Raw genomic sequence first — 12,417 nt, forward strand, 5'->3', positions numbered from 1 at the left:
CTTATGAATTGCACTTTTTATCCTTAGAAGTATCTTTTCTTATTTAATATTTTGGTCTTGGGTTCCATTTAGTTGATGCTAATATCCTCACTTTTGCTTTCCTTTTATGTGTATATGCTTGGCATATCCATTTCTTCATCTTCAATTGTTCCGCTGTCATTTTCTTTTAGCTGTGCTCCTTACAAATAGCTTAAAATTGGATTTTTGTCTTATTACTGCCAATCTAAAAGTCTTTGTCATTTTAAAGGGCACTTCAACAAATTCACACCTATTGTAATAAGACTGTATTTGGTTTGCTTTTATAATATGTATCGTAATAAGACTGTATTTGGTTTGCTTCTATAATATGTTTACTATTAGTGATATTTATTGTTATTACATTTATTTTTATTCATTCCTTTTTTTTTTACTGGATTAATCAATTTATAATTCTATTTTCTTCCTAGTAATTAAAAAAATTATATTCTAAAATACTTGCTCCGTTATCTATTATTGAATCATTAAAATAATCTATCGATATTATTTTTTTATATTAAATAAAACGATGGCCATCCCCACAACCCAGACATTTTCCCCTCAGCTTACAGCAGTAGACAAAAGGACTTGCCATCCACATCGCCTTTCCAGGAGGGGAGGATACTCCCTACTGAGGACAAAGCCAGCAGACACCTCCAGCTCAGCTCCTTCAGGGTCTGCCTCTGCTGACAGCCACCTCACCCCAGGATGCAGCCTCCCTGGGGCAGCCCACATGCTGTGACTGAATGATGGGGCAGCTCCCCACCAAGCTGGCCCCAGATTTGTGGGTCCCGCATGTGAGTTTGCCTTCTCCCTCTGCTTGCCCAACCATGCTTCCTCCCTTCTCCTTTCACAGGGTTAAGTTCATTAGCCTTCAAACTCTTGTGGATTCAAAAATTGACAGAAATTTACTCCCTCAAGGTTCTGGGGTTAGAAGTCCAAAACCACGTTCCCCCTGAACCCTTGCATAGATTCCTTCTTTGCCTCTTTCTAGCTTCTGTTGGTGGCTATGGATCCTTGGCATTTCTGAGCTTGTGATGATGTTACTCCTATCTTTGTCTCCGTTGTTACACGAAGTTCTCTTGGTGTGTGTCTGTCTTCAAATGACGTTCTTTTCGTATAAGGACATCAGTCATATCAGATTAAGACCCACCTTAATGACTTCTTCCTAACTTGATTAAATCTACAAAGACTATTTTCAAATAAAGTCATGTTTCATTTTGGGGGACACATTCAACTCATAATATGCGTTGACCCCTAAGAAACATTTTCACTCAAAAATCTATTCCATTGCTTGCGTCCAGGGAGCCCAACCCCTGCCATCTCTTAGCTCTTCTTGTTCAAAGGAGGAAATAATTAAAATATTTTCACTCTCTCCCTGACTGCTCCTCTCCAAACTTTGAATTAGCTCCTCTGAGTTGACATGACTCTGCTGTTTCAAGAAATCTTAATGAACAATTTATAGTTCACATTATGACCATTTATTTAGACTTGACCATAAGTTTTATAAGATTCTTTGCTCATCATTGTTTCTTTGGCACTTCATCTTCCCCCACCCTGACACCTATGTTCTAATTCAATTTTCACTTGGATGGAACACTTCTCAATAGTTTCCTTAGAACATGGATGGCCCAGCACATGGGTGGTCTACTCTGAGTTACTCCATGTCCATATGCAATGTCTTTCTTTTTTCTCTCTCTCATATATAACTAGATCTCTTGGCCAATACAGGGTTCTTGGTTCACAGTCCTTTTTTTGTATCTCTCTAATAACATGGTATTGCTGTGTTTTTTGCTTCTTAGCTTACAGATGAGTAGTTTCAAGCTAGTTTGATGCTCCTGCATTGGTAACTTACTGGTTTTCTCTGTCTAGAAACCTATAAAAAAATTCCCTTGTAACGTTAAAAAATTCCATAAGGATATATGTCTTTTTTTTTTTTTCATTAATACTGCCCTGTAAAGGGGAACTGAAAAGAAGTTATTGCATAGAGATCTGATGAGTTGACTTAAGCCACGAATAATATTTAGGCTATCTAGACGAGGAATGAATAGAATTCATAACCTTCAGGCAGTCTTGCATGAATATTTTTTCTCATAACCAACTTTTGATAAGAGATGGGTGGTGGAACACTGTAAGTTATAGTCTCTGGCAAGTGCCTGGAATGCAGAAGTCCTAGTGGCCAAGTAAGGGCACAACCATAAGACTCAGGTCTCCTTGGGAAATGTATTTATATGTAACCTAACACGAGACTCCCAGTATGAACTTATTTTCCTAAATTATTTTTAACATTAAATAGAGCCAACTTATGGTGTCATAAGGTTAAACTGTTGAGACATCAGCTCAGCTAACATTAATATATGCCAAGAAAGGGATTTTTTAAATGTTTTATTGCTTATCTATTCTTTCTGGTATTTAGTATCTGGATTCTGTTAGCTTCAGAAAGAAATAATGTACAGTATTTCCCAACTTTCTACATTTCTATGATTTCATTAAATTTGAGGGAAGGGGTGATATTATCATTTATTAAGTAACAACTATGTGTGAGGTGCTATCAAATACATGATCTCATTTAATTCTGCAAGAGATCCCTTGACATTCTTCCAATTTAGCTTGTGCTGTTTTGACAGTTATCATGGACTGTCCTATAACACCCATGGGATGTAGGCATTTTAAATCTTGCCAAGGCTCTTGCTGTGAGGCTATTTGTAGAAGTGAAGCCCTTAGTTGGCAAGTGAACTCAGGGGATCCCCCAGCACCCAGCCTGGCTTTGCTATTTTCTATACCAATGCTGGGCCATGCACCAAAAACAACGAAATCACTATCTCTGCGTGGTGGGTCTTGGGAAATTAATATTTTCAGCATGCCTCATAGGGGTGGGATCATTTAAGCTACTTTCACCAGTAAAGGCAATAAAGATATTTTGTCACTTCAAAAGAGTTGTCAGGGTCCAGTAGGGATAACAGGCATCATTCTGGGTGTGTTAAAGAGAAGGAATTTAATACATGGAATTAGTTATAAAAGTGATGGGTGAGCTGAAAAGCTAAGCAAGAGATGGTGATGAAATGCAGAGGTTAACATCAGCAGGAAGCCACTATCTAGAGGCACACCGAGAAGCGGGGCTGATAAAATAATATTGAATGTAAACTGTAGGTGAGAAAGGAAGAAAAGCTGAAGGTATCTCTTGGGTCCAGAACATCTTGGAAAAAGGCTGACTGGCAGAAGTTAAGACTACAGAAGAAGGGGTATGTTTGGAGGCACGGAGAAGACAGTCCTTATTGGAGACACCACCCCAGACAGAAAGAGTGGGGGCAATACTTGGATTCTCCCTCACCCCCTCTACCCTATGGCTTCCATCTGACATAGGAGCCTGAGAAATGCATCCTATAAAGGATGACTGCCCTGCGATGCTGAACAGAAGAGTAAGGAATGGCTGTGAGGACAAACAGGCCAACAATGAGCCATAGAATGGGATATAAGACTAATGAAAGTGGAAAAAGCAGGTATGAGCTAGTGATATACATGAGAAACATGAGTCTCAAAGGAAATGTGGATTGGGAGGTAGATTAGGAGCTTGTGCAAACATTTCTATTTTTGTGATTGGGGATTTTTGGAGAGCTTAAATAGATCACTACAAAGGAGCTAGGGTCTCCTGCAGCCTCTTCATTAATAAGTGTAGGGGCGAGGCTATGACTTGGGATAATCTGCCTGGGGTCAAGTCAGAGGTGGCAAGGTTGAGATCTGAGCACAGTCTGACTCTTTCCCATACCATACACTCTCTCCAAGTTATCTAACAACTGAAAGACTGTCTAATAAATATTGCAGTGCATTTTTTTTTTCAATTCATAAATGCAATCGAAAGGTTAGCCAACCGTAATTATTTCCTGTAAATTCACATAACTATTTCCTGTAAAACGTGTTCTACATCAGTGAGTCTTAACCTAGGGGGTATTTCTGAATTTATAAGATGGTAGGGGGAGATTTTAAAAACTCGATAGTTACCAAAACTTTTAGACTCTAAAATTTAGAGGTATTGCACCTGGGGGCCATATTTGAGTCGCTCAGCAGCAACCCTTTTAACCTCGAAATCCTTCCACAGCCAGCTCCTGCCACAGAAGTTAGTGTTTTTAATTTGCCACAGATGAGTCTGCTCCTCGTGCAAGGCCAAATGAGAGTGGCAATGACTAATTACCCAATTACCCAAGTAAGTAGGCCAACCTGTAGATGCAAGAGGTGAGGGACATTAGCCATGAGTCCTTGCTGGTCTTCCCATAAAGACAAACACTTCGTTAAACACTGATGAAGTTGGAATAGGTCTCTGAGGGTTTGGGCTTTATGTCCATCTCTGCTACCAACTCTGTGACCTTGGCTCTCATCCACTTCTCTCCTTCCATAAATTTTGCTGATTCCATTAGGTAGTGCCTCTAGTTGGGTGCCATTGCCAAGGTTCTTGGGGAGAGCCTCACCTCAGATCCTCCTTGAAATGAGGAGGAGACTAATTAATTACTTGATTACTGTGAGTGCAACTTGCCCTCTGGGAATTGATTGTCCAAAAGATAACCGTATTCAAATGTGCATGTCATTCAGGCTGCACATGGCAACATTTCCTATAACATTTCCCAATAAAGATAGCAATTAAAAAATGATTTGGCCTTGGTCATAGCTGAACATTAATCAAATACAGCTAAATTATGCTCTTAGTTCATTTCCATTATCTGCCAGCAAATTAATTCACTCTTTCATTCATTCAACAAACACGCATTGAGCATTGCATATCAGGCCCTGGAGCCATAAAGGCAAAAAACAGATTCTAGCCGAAACCGGTTTGGCTCAGTGGCTAGAGCGTCAGCCTGCGTCACGATTCTGTACACCTGAAACTAACACGAAATAACACTGGATATTGTTGAAAAGGTCACATCAACAGGGGACAGATGTGCAGATAGCTGCAATGCAACCTGACATGTGTGTTACTCTAGGTTCTTGGAGGAGAAACTGCCTAAGTCAGCCAGTGGGGATCGTGGAAACCTTCCCTGATGAGTGACACGGGAAAGGACAATTCCGGTCAAGGGCATGTACCTTGGATGCGGGCACATCCCTATAGCGGGTGTGCAAGAGGCAGCTGATCAATGTCTCTCTCATCGATGTTTCTAACTCTCTATTCCTCTCCCTTCCTCTCTGTAAAAAATCAATAAAATATATTAAAAACAAACAAACAAACAAAAAAACAGATTCTAGTTTTTAAAGAAGTCATATAAAAAGGATTAAGACATATGAATGGGTAGTTACAGAAAAGCCACAGGATATAAAGTACAGCCTAGGGAATAGAGTCAATAATATTGTTATTTCTAAATTAAATGTAGTGGAGTGACATTAGTTAATAAAATTATATAGGTTTCATTTGTGTACAATTCTACACTACATCATCTATCTATTGTATTGTGTTCATCACTCCAGGCAATAATATTGTATAATAATAACTATGTATGCTGCCAAGTGGGTACTGCAAATACTGGGGAGAACATTTTGTAAAGTATATGCTTGTCCAGCCACGATGCTATACACCTGAAACTAACACGAAATAACACTGGATATTGTTGAAAAGGTCACATCAACAGGGGACAGATGTGCAGATAGCTGCAATGCAACCTGACATGTGTGTTACTCTGGGTTCTTGGAGGAGAAACTGCCCAAGTCAGCCAGTGGGGATCGTGGAAACCTTCCCTGATGAGTGACACGGGAAAGGACTTTCCCAGGACACCAGGTTGAGATGAGAGGGTGAGGGCCACTGCCTGGCTGCTCGCTGAAAGAGACCCAGCGGCACAAAAGAGTCTTGCATGTGTTTTCATGGTGTGCTCTGAGATTATGGCTCTTGCACTTTAAGGATTTACCCAGAGGCAGCCCAAGGTTTAGGATGTTACTTAAGGGATTACATAGTCCAGATTGCACATTCCATCTATAATCCTAAATCCCTGTTCCATCCTCTGCCCAAATAAAACACACATTTGTGGAAAAGTGCATGGATTCGTGAAAACCTAGAAAGCCATGCTCAGGGAAGTGGCAGCCCTGCGAACAGTTTTGTCGGGGAGGTAAGGATGACTGCAGTCCTCCCAGGGCCCGTCACAGAACAGCAGGAAAAACCCAGAACAGCAGGCTTAAACATAGGACAGCTTATTTTCCAAGGCTGAAATAGAAGCAGCAAAAATAAACAAAACCGAAGACATCCTTGACGTAGTTTCCAAAGTAAAATGCCTATATTTTTCAGGCCAGAAAACATTTCCATTGTGTTAAAAAAAAAAAAAAAAAAAAAAGCATAAGTTTAGATTTATTTCCTTAAAATACCTGCATAGACTCTCAATGAAATGCAGAAAATCCTCACATTAAATATTTGCACAGCGGAGGACTCCGATACACACATATGTTCAGACACATGGTCAGTTACACATTTGTTTGCTCAGAAGCTGTAAAAAGAGAACTAGGTGCTCTTGTATTATAGTCAGCGTAAAAGCTCCCCTATTCTTACTGATGAAATTAATTTACAAATGTTTCATTTCCTGTATCTAATATCATATAACCAAGCTATTGCCCAAATCGATTCCAAATGATGGCACCTGCTAACTGTGAACCAAAAGGGAGACCAATCAAAACAAACTGCAGGGCTCTTACATTCTCTAATAAAGCATGTTCATCAACCCGCAGTATGGTTCGGGTGGAGCGAATAAACAGAATAGCTATAAATGGCAATGTCTTAGGACTCAGCATAAAATGAACTACTTGTAATTCATTTTCCCAACAAATGCTGTGCTGAGAGAATTCCTAAGTCTTTCCATACCAAGCCTTCCCTGCAAACATCAGACAGAAGAAAGTAGCCGTGAAAACAACTGGGAGGGATGTGCCGCCTTCAGACCAGTGTAACTCACAGCCTCCCCAGAAAACACCATGATCGCGTAATCTTCTCCCGCCCTGACTTTCATGTTAAATGCACAAAGTCAATTAAAAATGGAACTTCCATTTGACCCAGTAATCCCACTTCTAGGAATGTAACCCATGAAATCAGAAACACCAATCCGAAAGGATATACGCACCCCTATGTTCATAGCAGCACAATTACAGTAGCTAGGATTTGGAAACAGCCTAAGTGCCCATCAGCAGACAAGTGGATTAGAAAACGGTATACATCTACACAATGGAATAGTATGCTGCTGTAAAAAGGAAGGAACTCCTAACATTTGCAATAACATAGATGGACCTGGAGAGCATTATGCTAAGCAAAATAAGCCAGTCAGAGAAAGATAAATATTACATGATCTCACTCATTTGTGGAATATAATGAACAACATAAACTGATGAACAAAAATAGAACCAGAGACATAGAAGCGTTGAACAGATTATACAACCTACAAGGGAAGGCGGGGGATGAGTGGGTAGGAGATCATCCAAAGAACTTGTATGCATGCATTTGAGCAAAACCACTAGGCACAGATAGTTAGGGGGTGAGGGCTTGTGTTTGGGAGTGGGGGTGGCAGGGGAGAGGTCAGTGGGGGAAAAGGGAGACTCTTGGTAATACTTTAAATAAAAATTTAAATGAAAAGAAATGCAAAAAGTCATAGCTTGTGTTGGAGTGTTTGATGGTGGTGGAAGAGGGCAGAAGAAAGTTGAGTCAGCAGAGTAAATACACACATGGCCGTGAGACGTGGCCCTCCATTGGGCATGGAGGAGAGAATCCATGAAGACTTAATAAACACAGTTAGTTACTTTCCTATCCCTGCTCAGGGCATCGGGGACACTCACTAAGGTCTCATAAAGTGAAACTCTGCCTCTATAGAATGCTTACAATTTTTTTCCCCCCAGGTATTGCCAGACATTTGACATCATGTAGTTTTCACAATATGATATTTTTACTACATTGTAAAATTTCTTATTTTTTTCAGTTTACCAGATTATGCTCTCTGTTCACTTTACAATACTCAGCTATTTTCCTCTTTTGTTTTTCCTGCTAAGAACGCATGCCTCAGGAATATTCAATTATCACAATAGTTATGTAAACCATATACAAATTAAAGCCAGTCGATGACTAGCAGAAGAATGTTTAGACTCAGATGTAAATAACCAAAATCTATGAGGTTTTGCTCCTGGCACTTACAAGAGAAGTCAGAAGACAGGCACCGGGAATAATGGGAAAGTCTTTAACAGGATTAGGAGTTAATACCTTTTGCTTGGCTTTGCCTCTAGCAAGTATTCACTTATCATAGTCAGAGGGCTTACTTGGAAAGTTCTAAAAGATGCAATACAAATTTTAAAAGTTAAAAAAAAAAAAAAAACTAAGGTCAAGAGATCATAAATCAGTGACTAATCACTATTATTAAGTTACCTAAGTATTTGATATGTGCTTGGCTCTGCACAGATTTGAGAAATACCCAGCAGAGAGCTACTTTCAACAAACCAGCAATTTAATGGGAGAATCAGGACTCAAAGGGATTGCTCAGAGGAGAGGGTGGTGGCAGAGGTCTAGAGCAAGGAGTCCTACTGGTGGGTGAGATGTCAGGGTGAAGGGAGGACCCAGGAGAGTAGAAGGAAGTGACTGGTGTGTCTGGGAAAGGCATGCCTGGGGGGAGAGGAAGGGTATTCTCACCAGATATGGGAAATCAAGTTGGAGACAGTGATCAGTCCGAGGCTCGATGGCCTTGGAGCCAACTACGGATATGACAAATTAGGGCGCATCTGCTGAAGGCTTTGGAGAAGTAAGTAGACCAATAAGAGTTTTCACAGGAGATAAGATGAAACAAGAAGAGACAGCGGCTCTGAAGGGAGAATCTAGCGCTGCTGCCGGGCTCATGGTGCTGAGAACCTGGCGACCAAGACCAAGCTGGACACTGAGAGGAAGGAGCCCTCAGAACCTGGGCTCTAACTGGCTCTGAGGGAAGAAGAGGTTACAGCCAAGATCTCCAGCTTCCCTACCCACGGAGGACATGGGCCCTGGGAGAGCGGCTGTCTCCCTGCCCAGGCGGTGGCCCTCAGCACACCCATCTCGGCCTCGAAATGAACCGAGGAGGGACAAGTGAGCCAGCCTACAGCCCCGATTATCCACATGGAGAAACTCTGCCACACACAGGGACTGGGTGGGTCAGGAGGCGCTGGGCCTTGGACTTGCCATGTCAGGTGGAGTCACAGAAGAGTAAATCGAAGAACTGTAAGAATTTTTTGGAGGGCAGAAAGATACACAAAGCCCCTATATCATGCTTACCGTGTGTTTCCAGACAGATAAACAGAGATAGTGCTACTGCCTGACAACTCCCAGCCCTGTGAATCTAGCCATATGCCCTCGCTGGCAGCTGGGTTCTGGAAGGGCCGCTGGATAGAGGGAAAACAGAAATAAGATGACCACTTACGGCGTATCCTCACCCAAAAGGGGGTTCACTCACGGGGTGTCTGTTCCAGCACTCTGTGGACGGTGCTTCGGGGAAACAATACATGTTGTGGCAGCGCTTAAAAGAGAAGCTAGAACACAGGCACAGAGAATAAGGGGCAAGTCTTTGACAGTTATTCTCCCAATAACTCCAAGCAACAGGTTTCTGTTAGTATGCTCATTTTTACAGATGAGAAAACTGAGGTGCATCCACCATTCACTGGAGCTCTTTGCAGGCGATCTAATCCTGACAGCCAAACTCTCCTTGACTAAGACAGAAAATATGCCATGGGGTTCGCTGAGATCATCACCCCCCCATCCATCACCCTCTCCTCCGAGACATGCCCTATGGGAGAGGTGGTGACAACGTGGTGGTCACCAACTGGATCCGCCGTCAGACCTCCCTGCTTCACCATTTAGGAGCTATGTGGCCTGCTAAAGTCACTTAATCCGTGTGCCCTTGTTGCTCATCTGAGGAATGGTGAGAATAACAGGACCCCTCTCACAGGGTAGTTGTGAGGAGTGAGCATATGTAAAGTCCTGACAGTGTCCCTGGCATACACTCCATAGATTTAGCATCATCATCATCATCATCAGCTACCATCATCATCATCATCATCATCATCATCATCAGCTACCCTTATCATCATCATCAGCTACCATCATCATCATCATCATCATCACCATCATCATCAGCTGCCCTCACCAGCAAAAGCACTGTGAGACAGAGTAGATCCCGCACTGCTCTGCTTCCAATCTTCCCGTCCTACAGAGGAGGCTCGGAGCATGGAGCATTCACCTCCCTGCCCAGCCTGGCTCACTGCTCCCCTGCAGATGCTCGCCCGTCCTCCCTCCCTACGGAGAGGAGACCTCGTGGCCCCTCTCAAGCCCCAGGAGAGCACACTCTTCCCCAGCATGGAGGGCTCTCGACGCCCCGGCCTGTGCCCATGGTGTTTGCTCAACTTGAACCGGCCTCTCCGTGACCCTGGGTCTTCGCTCTCTGAGGACATCCTTGATTCCTTCCATCCGGGAGGAGCACAGGGTGCTTTCGTAACCCTCCATCAACCACTTCCAGCGTGGTGTTTCCGTGACCCCAGACTGCATTTGCCCTCATGTTTTAACGATAAATATTACGGCTTATGTACATGGAGCACTTCTTTGTGCTAGGCACTGTTGAAGTTCCACACGAATTAATTCATTTCATTCTCCCAATAACTCCAAGCAACAGGCTCTGTTATTATCCTCATTTTATAGATGAGAAAACGGAGGCACAGAGAGGTTACATAACGTGCCCACGTTGACCTGGTTAGTAAGTGGCAGCCAGGATGTGAGTACCTGGGCTGTCCGTATCCAAAGTGGGGCTCTTAGCCAGCCTGTCAGCATTGCCTGTGTCAGGCCTTTGCTCATTTCCTTAAGTCCCCACCTGACAGTCTCTACGTCTTGCGTCCAGCTACAGAGAAGAATGAATGGTCCCTTCATTCGCTCACTTCTCCTCTGCTACAGCACATACCTGTCTACAGCCCTCTCTCCATCATGTGTCACTGTGCCTGGATGGTCACCCTCTTGCTCTCACCTGACTCTTCACCTGGAGAATATGAGCATCTCAACTCCTTCCTGAGACCCTTCCTCCTGACACCTCCCTCACCCCCATGTTGTCCTCTGGCTGCAACCCTAGCTCACTCCTCACACTCAAGGTCAAATGCTCCAAAGACTAGTGTTCCCCCGCTGCCTTTAAACCCCGCCTCTCACCATCACCATATTCTCTTTTGGACACGCATAACAATCTGGCCTCCCCCAAAACCACCTCCAGGTTCACAAGTGGACTCCCTGTTGCTTTGGCAACACAGTTTCATTAGTTATCTTCCTGGGCTTCTGTGAAGCACTGACCTGGGAGTACCCTGCACACAGTAGGGTACTGGGCTGACAATGACCAGTCCTCCTTCCCTGCCAGTCCCCCTTCTCTTGGCTACACCACATGGCCACATCGTCATCTGCCTTCCCCCATGCTGTTTCCTTATGCTCTTTACAAATGGAAGCCTGATTCTGTCAGGGAGGCAACGTGCTCAGTGAAGCAACAAGAAACGTGTATTACCAGGTGTTCTGGAAGGAGACAACGGCACAGGTTTATGCCCAGAGAAAGTTGTTGGAGCACACCCAGATGGCCTGGGCATTCTGGCCACGTGTCATCTGCCCTGTAGGTGGCAGACTTGATAGCGAGCATGGGCAAGGATTCCGTGCACTGGTTTTCCTTTCCTGACATCCCTGGCTTTGCCCTGCCTCTGTGAACACCTCTGGTTCCCTTTGGCAGGCTGCCTTTCTCAGCCGCCTCTTAAATATCGTGTTCCTCGTGGTCTTCTATTTTCTTCTCGCTCCTTCTGAATAATCTCTTCCACCGCCAATGGGCTCAAATGCAGCCTCCCTGTAATAACTCCCAAATCGCTCTTTTAATTTGTTTTGTTAATCTTCACTCGAGGATATTTTTCCATTGACTTTTAGAGAGAGGGAAGGGAGGGAGAGAGATAGGGAGAGAGAAACATCGATATGTGAGAGAGACATCAACTGCTTGCCTCCCACAACCAAAGTACGTGGCTTGTCCAGAATCAAACCCAGGACCCTTTGGTCTGCGAACTGACACTCTACCCACTGAGCCAAATCGGCCAGAGTCCAAATAATTCTTGAGTCCAGGTCTCTTCTTTGAGTCCTCGATCGCCATTTTCAATCACTCTTAGGGTTCCTAGTGTCTCATGGGCACTATAAATTCTACATGTGCCATTGCAGTTCATCATATCCCACCTGCTCAGAGAATGCTACCATCATCCACCTCGTTGTCCAATCCAGAAATCAAAGGGCCATCCCGACTTCTCCTTTACACCCCATCCTACAGCTCCTCCAACTTCCTTCCATCCATCCCCTTGATATTCTTTGATTCTGACTCTTCCGCGGCATTTTCCTTGTTGCTCTCTTAGCTGAAACTAAGTTTCTAGCCCAGATTACTGCCTCTG

At 43.5% G+C, this 12,417-nt stretch overlaps 1 protein-coding gene across 2 annotated transcripts in view; it reads right to left on the reverse strand.

The window, feature by feature from the left end:
• Window positions 1-12,417, reverse strand: part of PABIR1 (PP2A Aalpha (PPP2R1A) and B55A (PPP2R2A) interacting phosphatase regulator 1) — a 41,853-nt gene that overhangs the window by 9,837 nt on the left and 19,599 nt on the right. The gene's annotated exons all lie outside the window — the stretch shown is intronic.

Source organism: Pipistrellus kuhlii, unplaced genomic scaffold, assembly GCF_014108245.1.
Source record: "Pipistrellus kuhlii isolate mPipKuh1 unplaced genomic scaffold, mPipKuh1.p scaffold_m20_p_12, whole genome shotgun sequence".
Lineage (NCBI taxonomy): Eukaryota > Metazoa > Chordata > Mammalia > Chiroptera > Vespertilionidae > Pipistrellus > Pipistrellus kuhlii.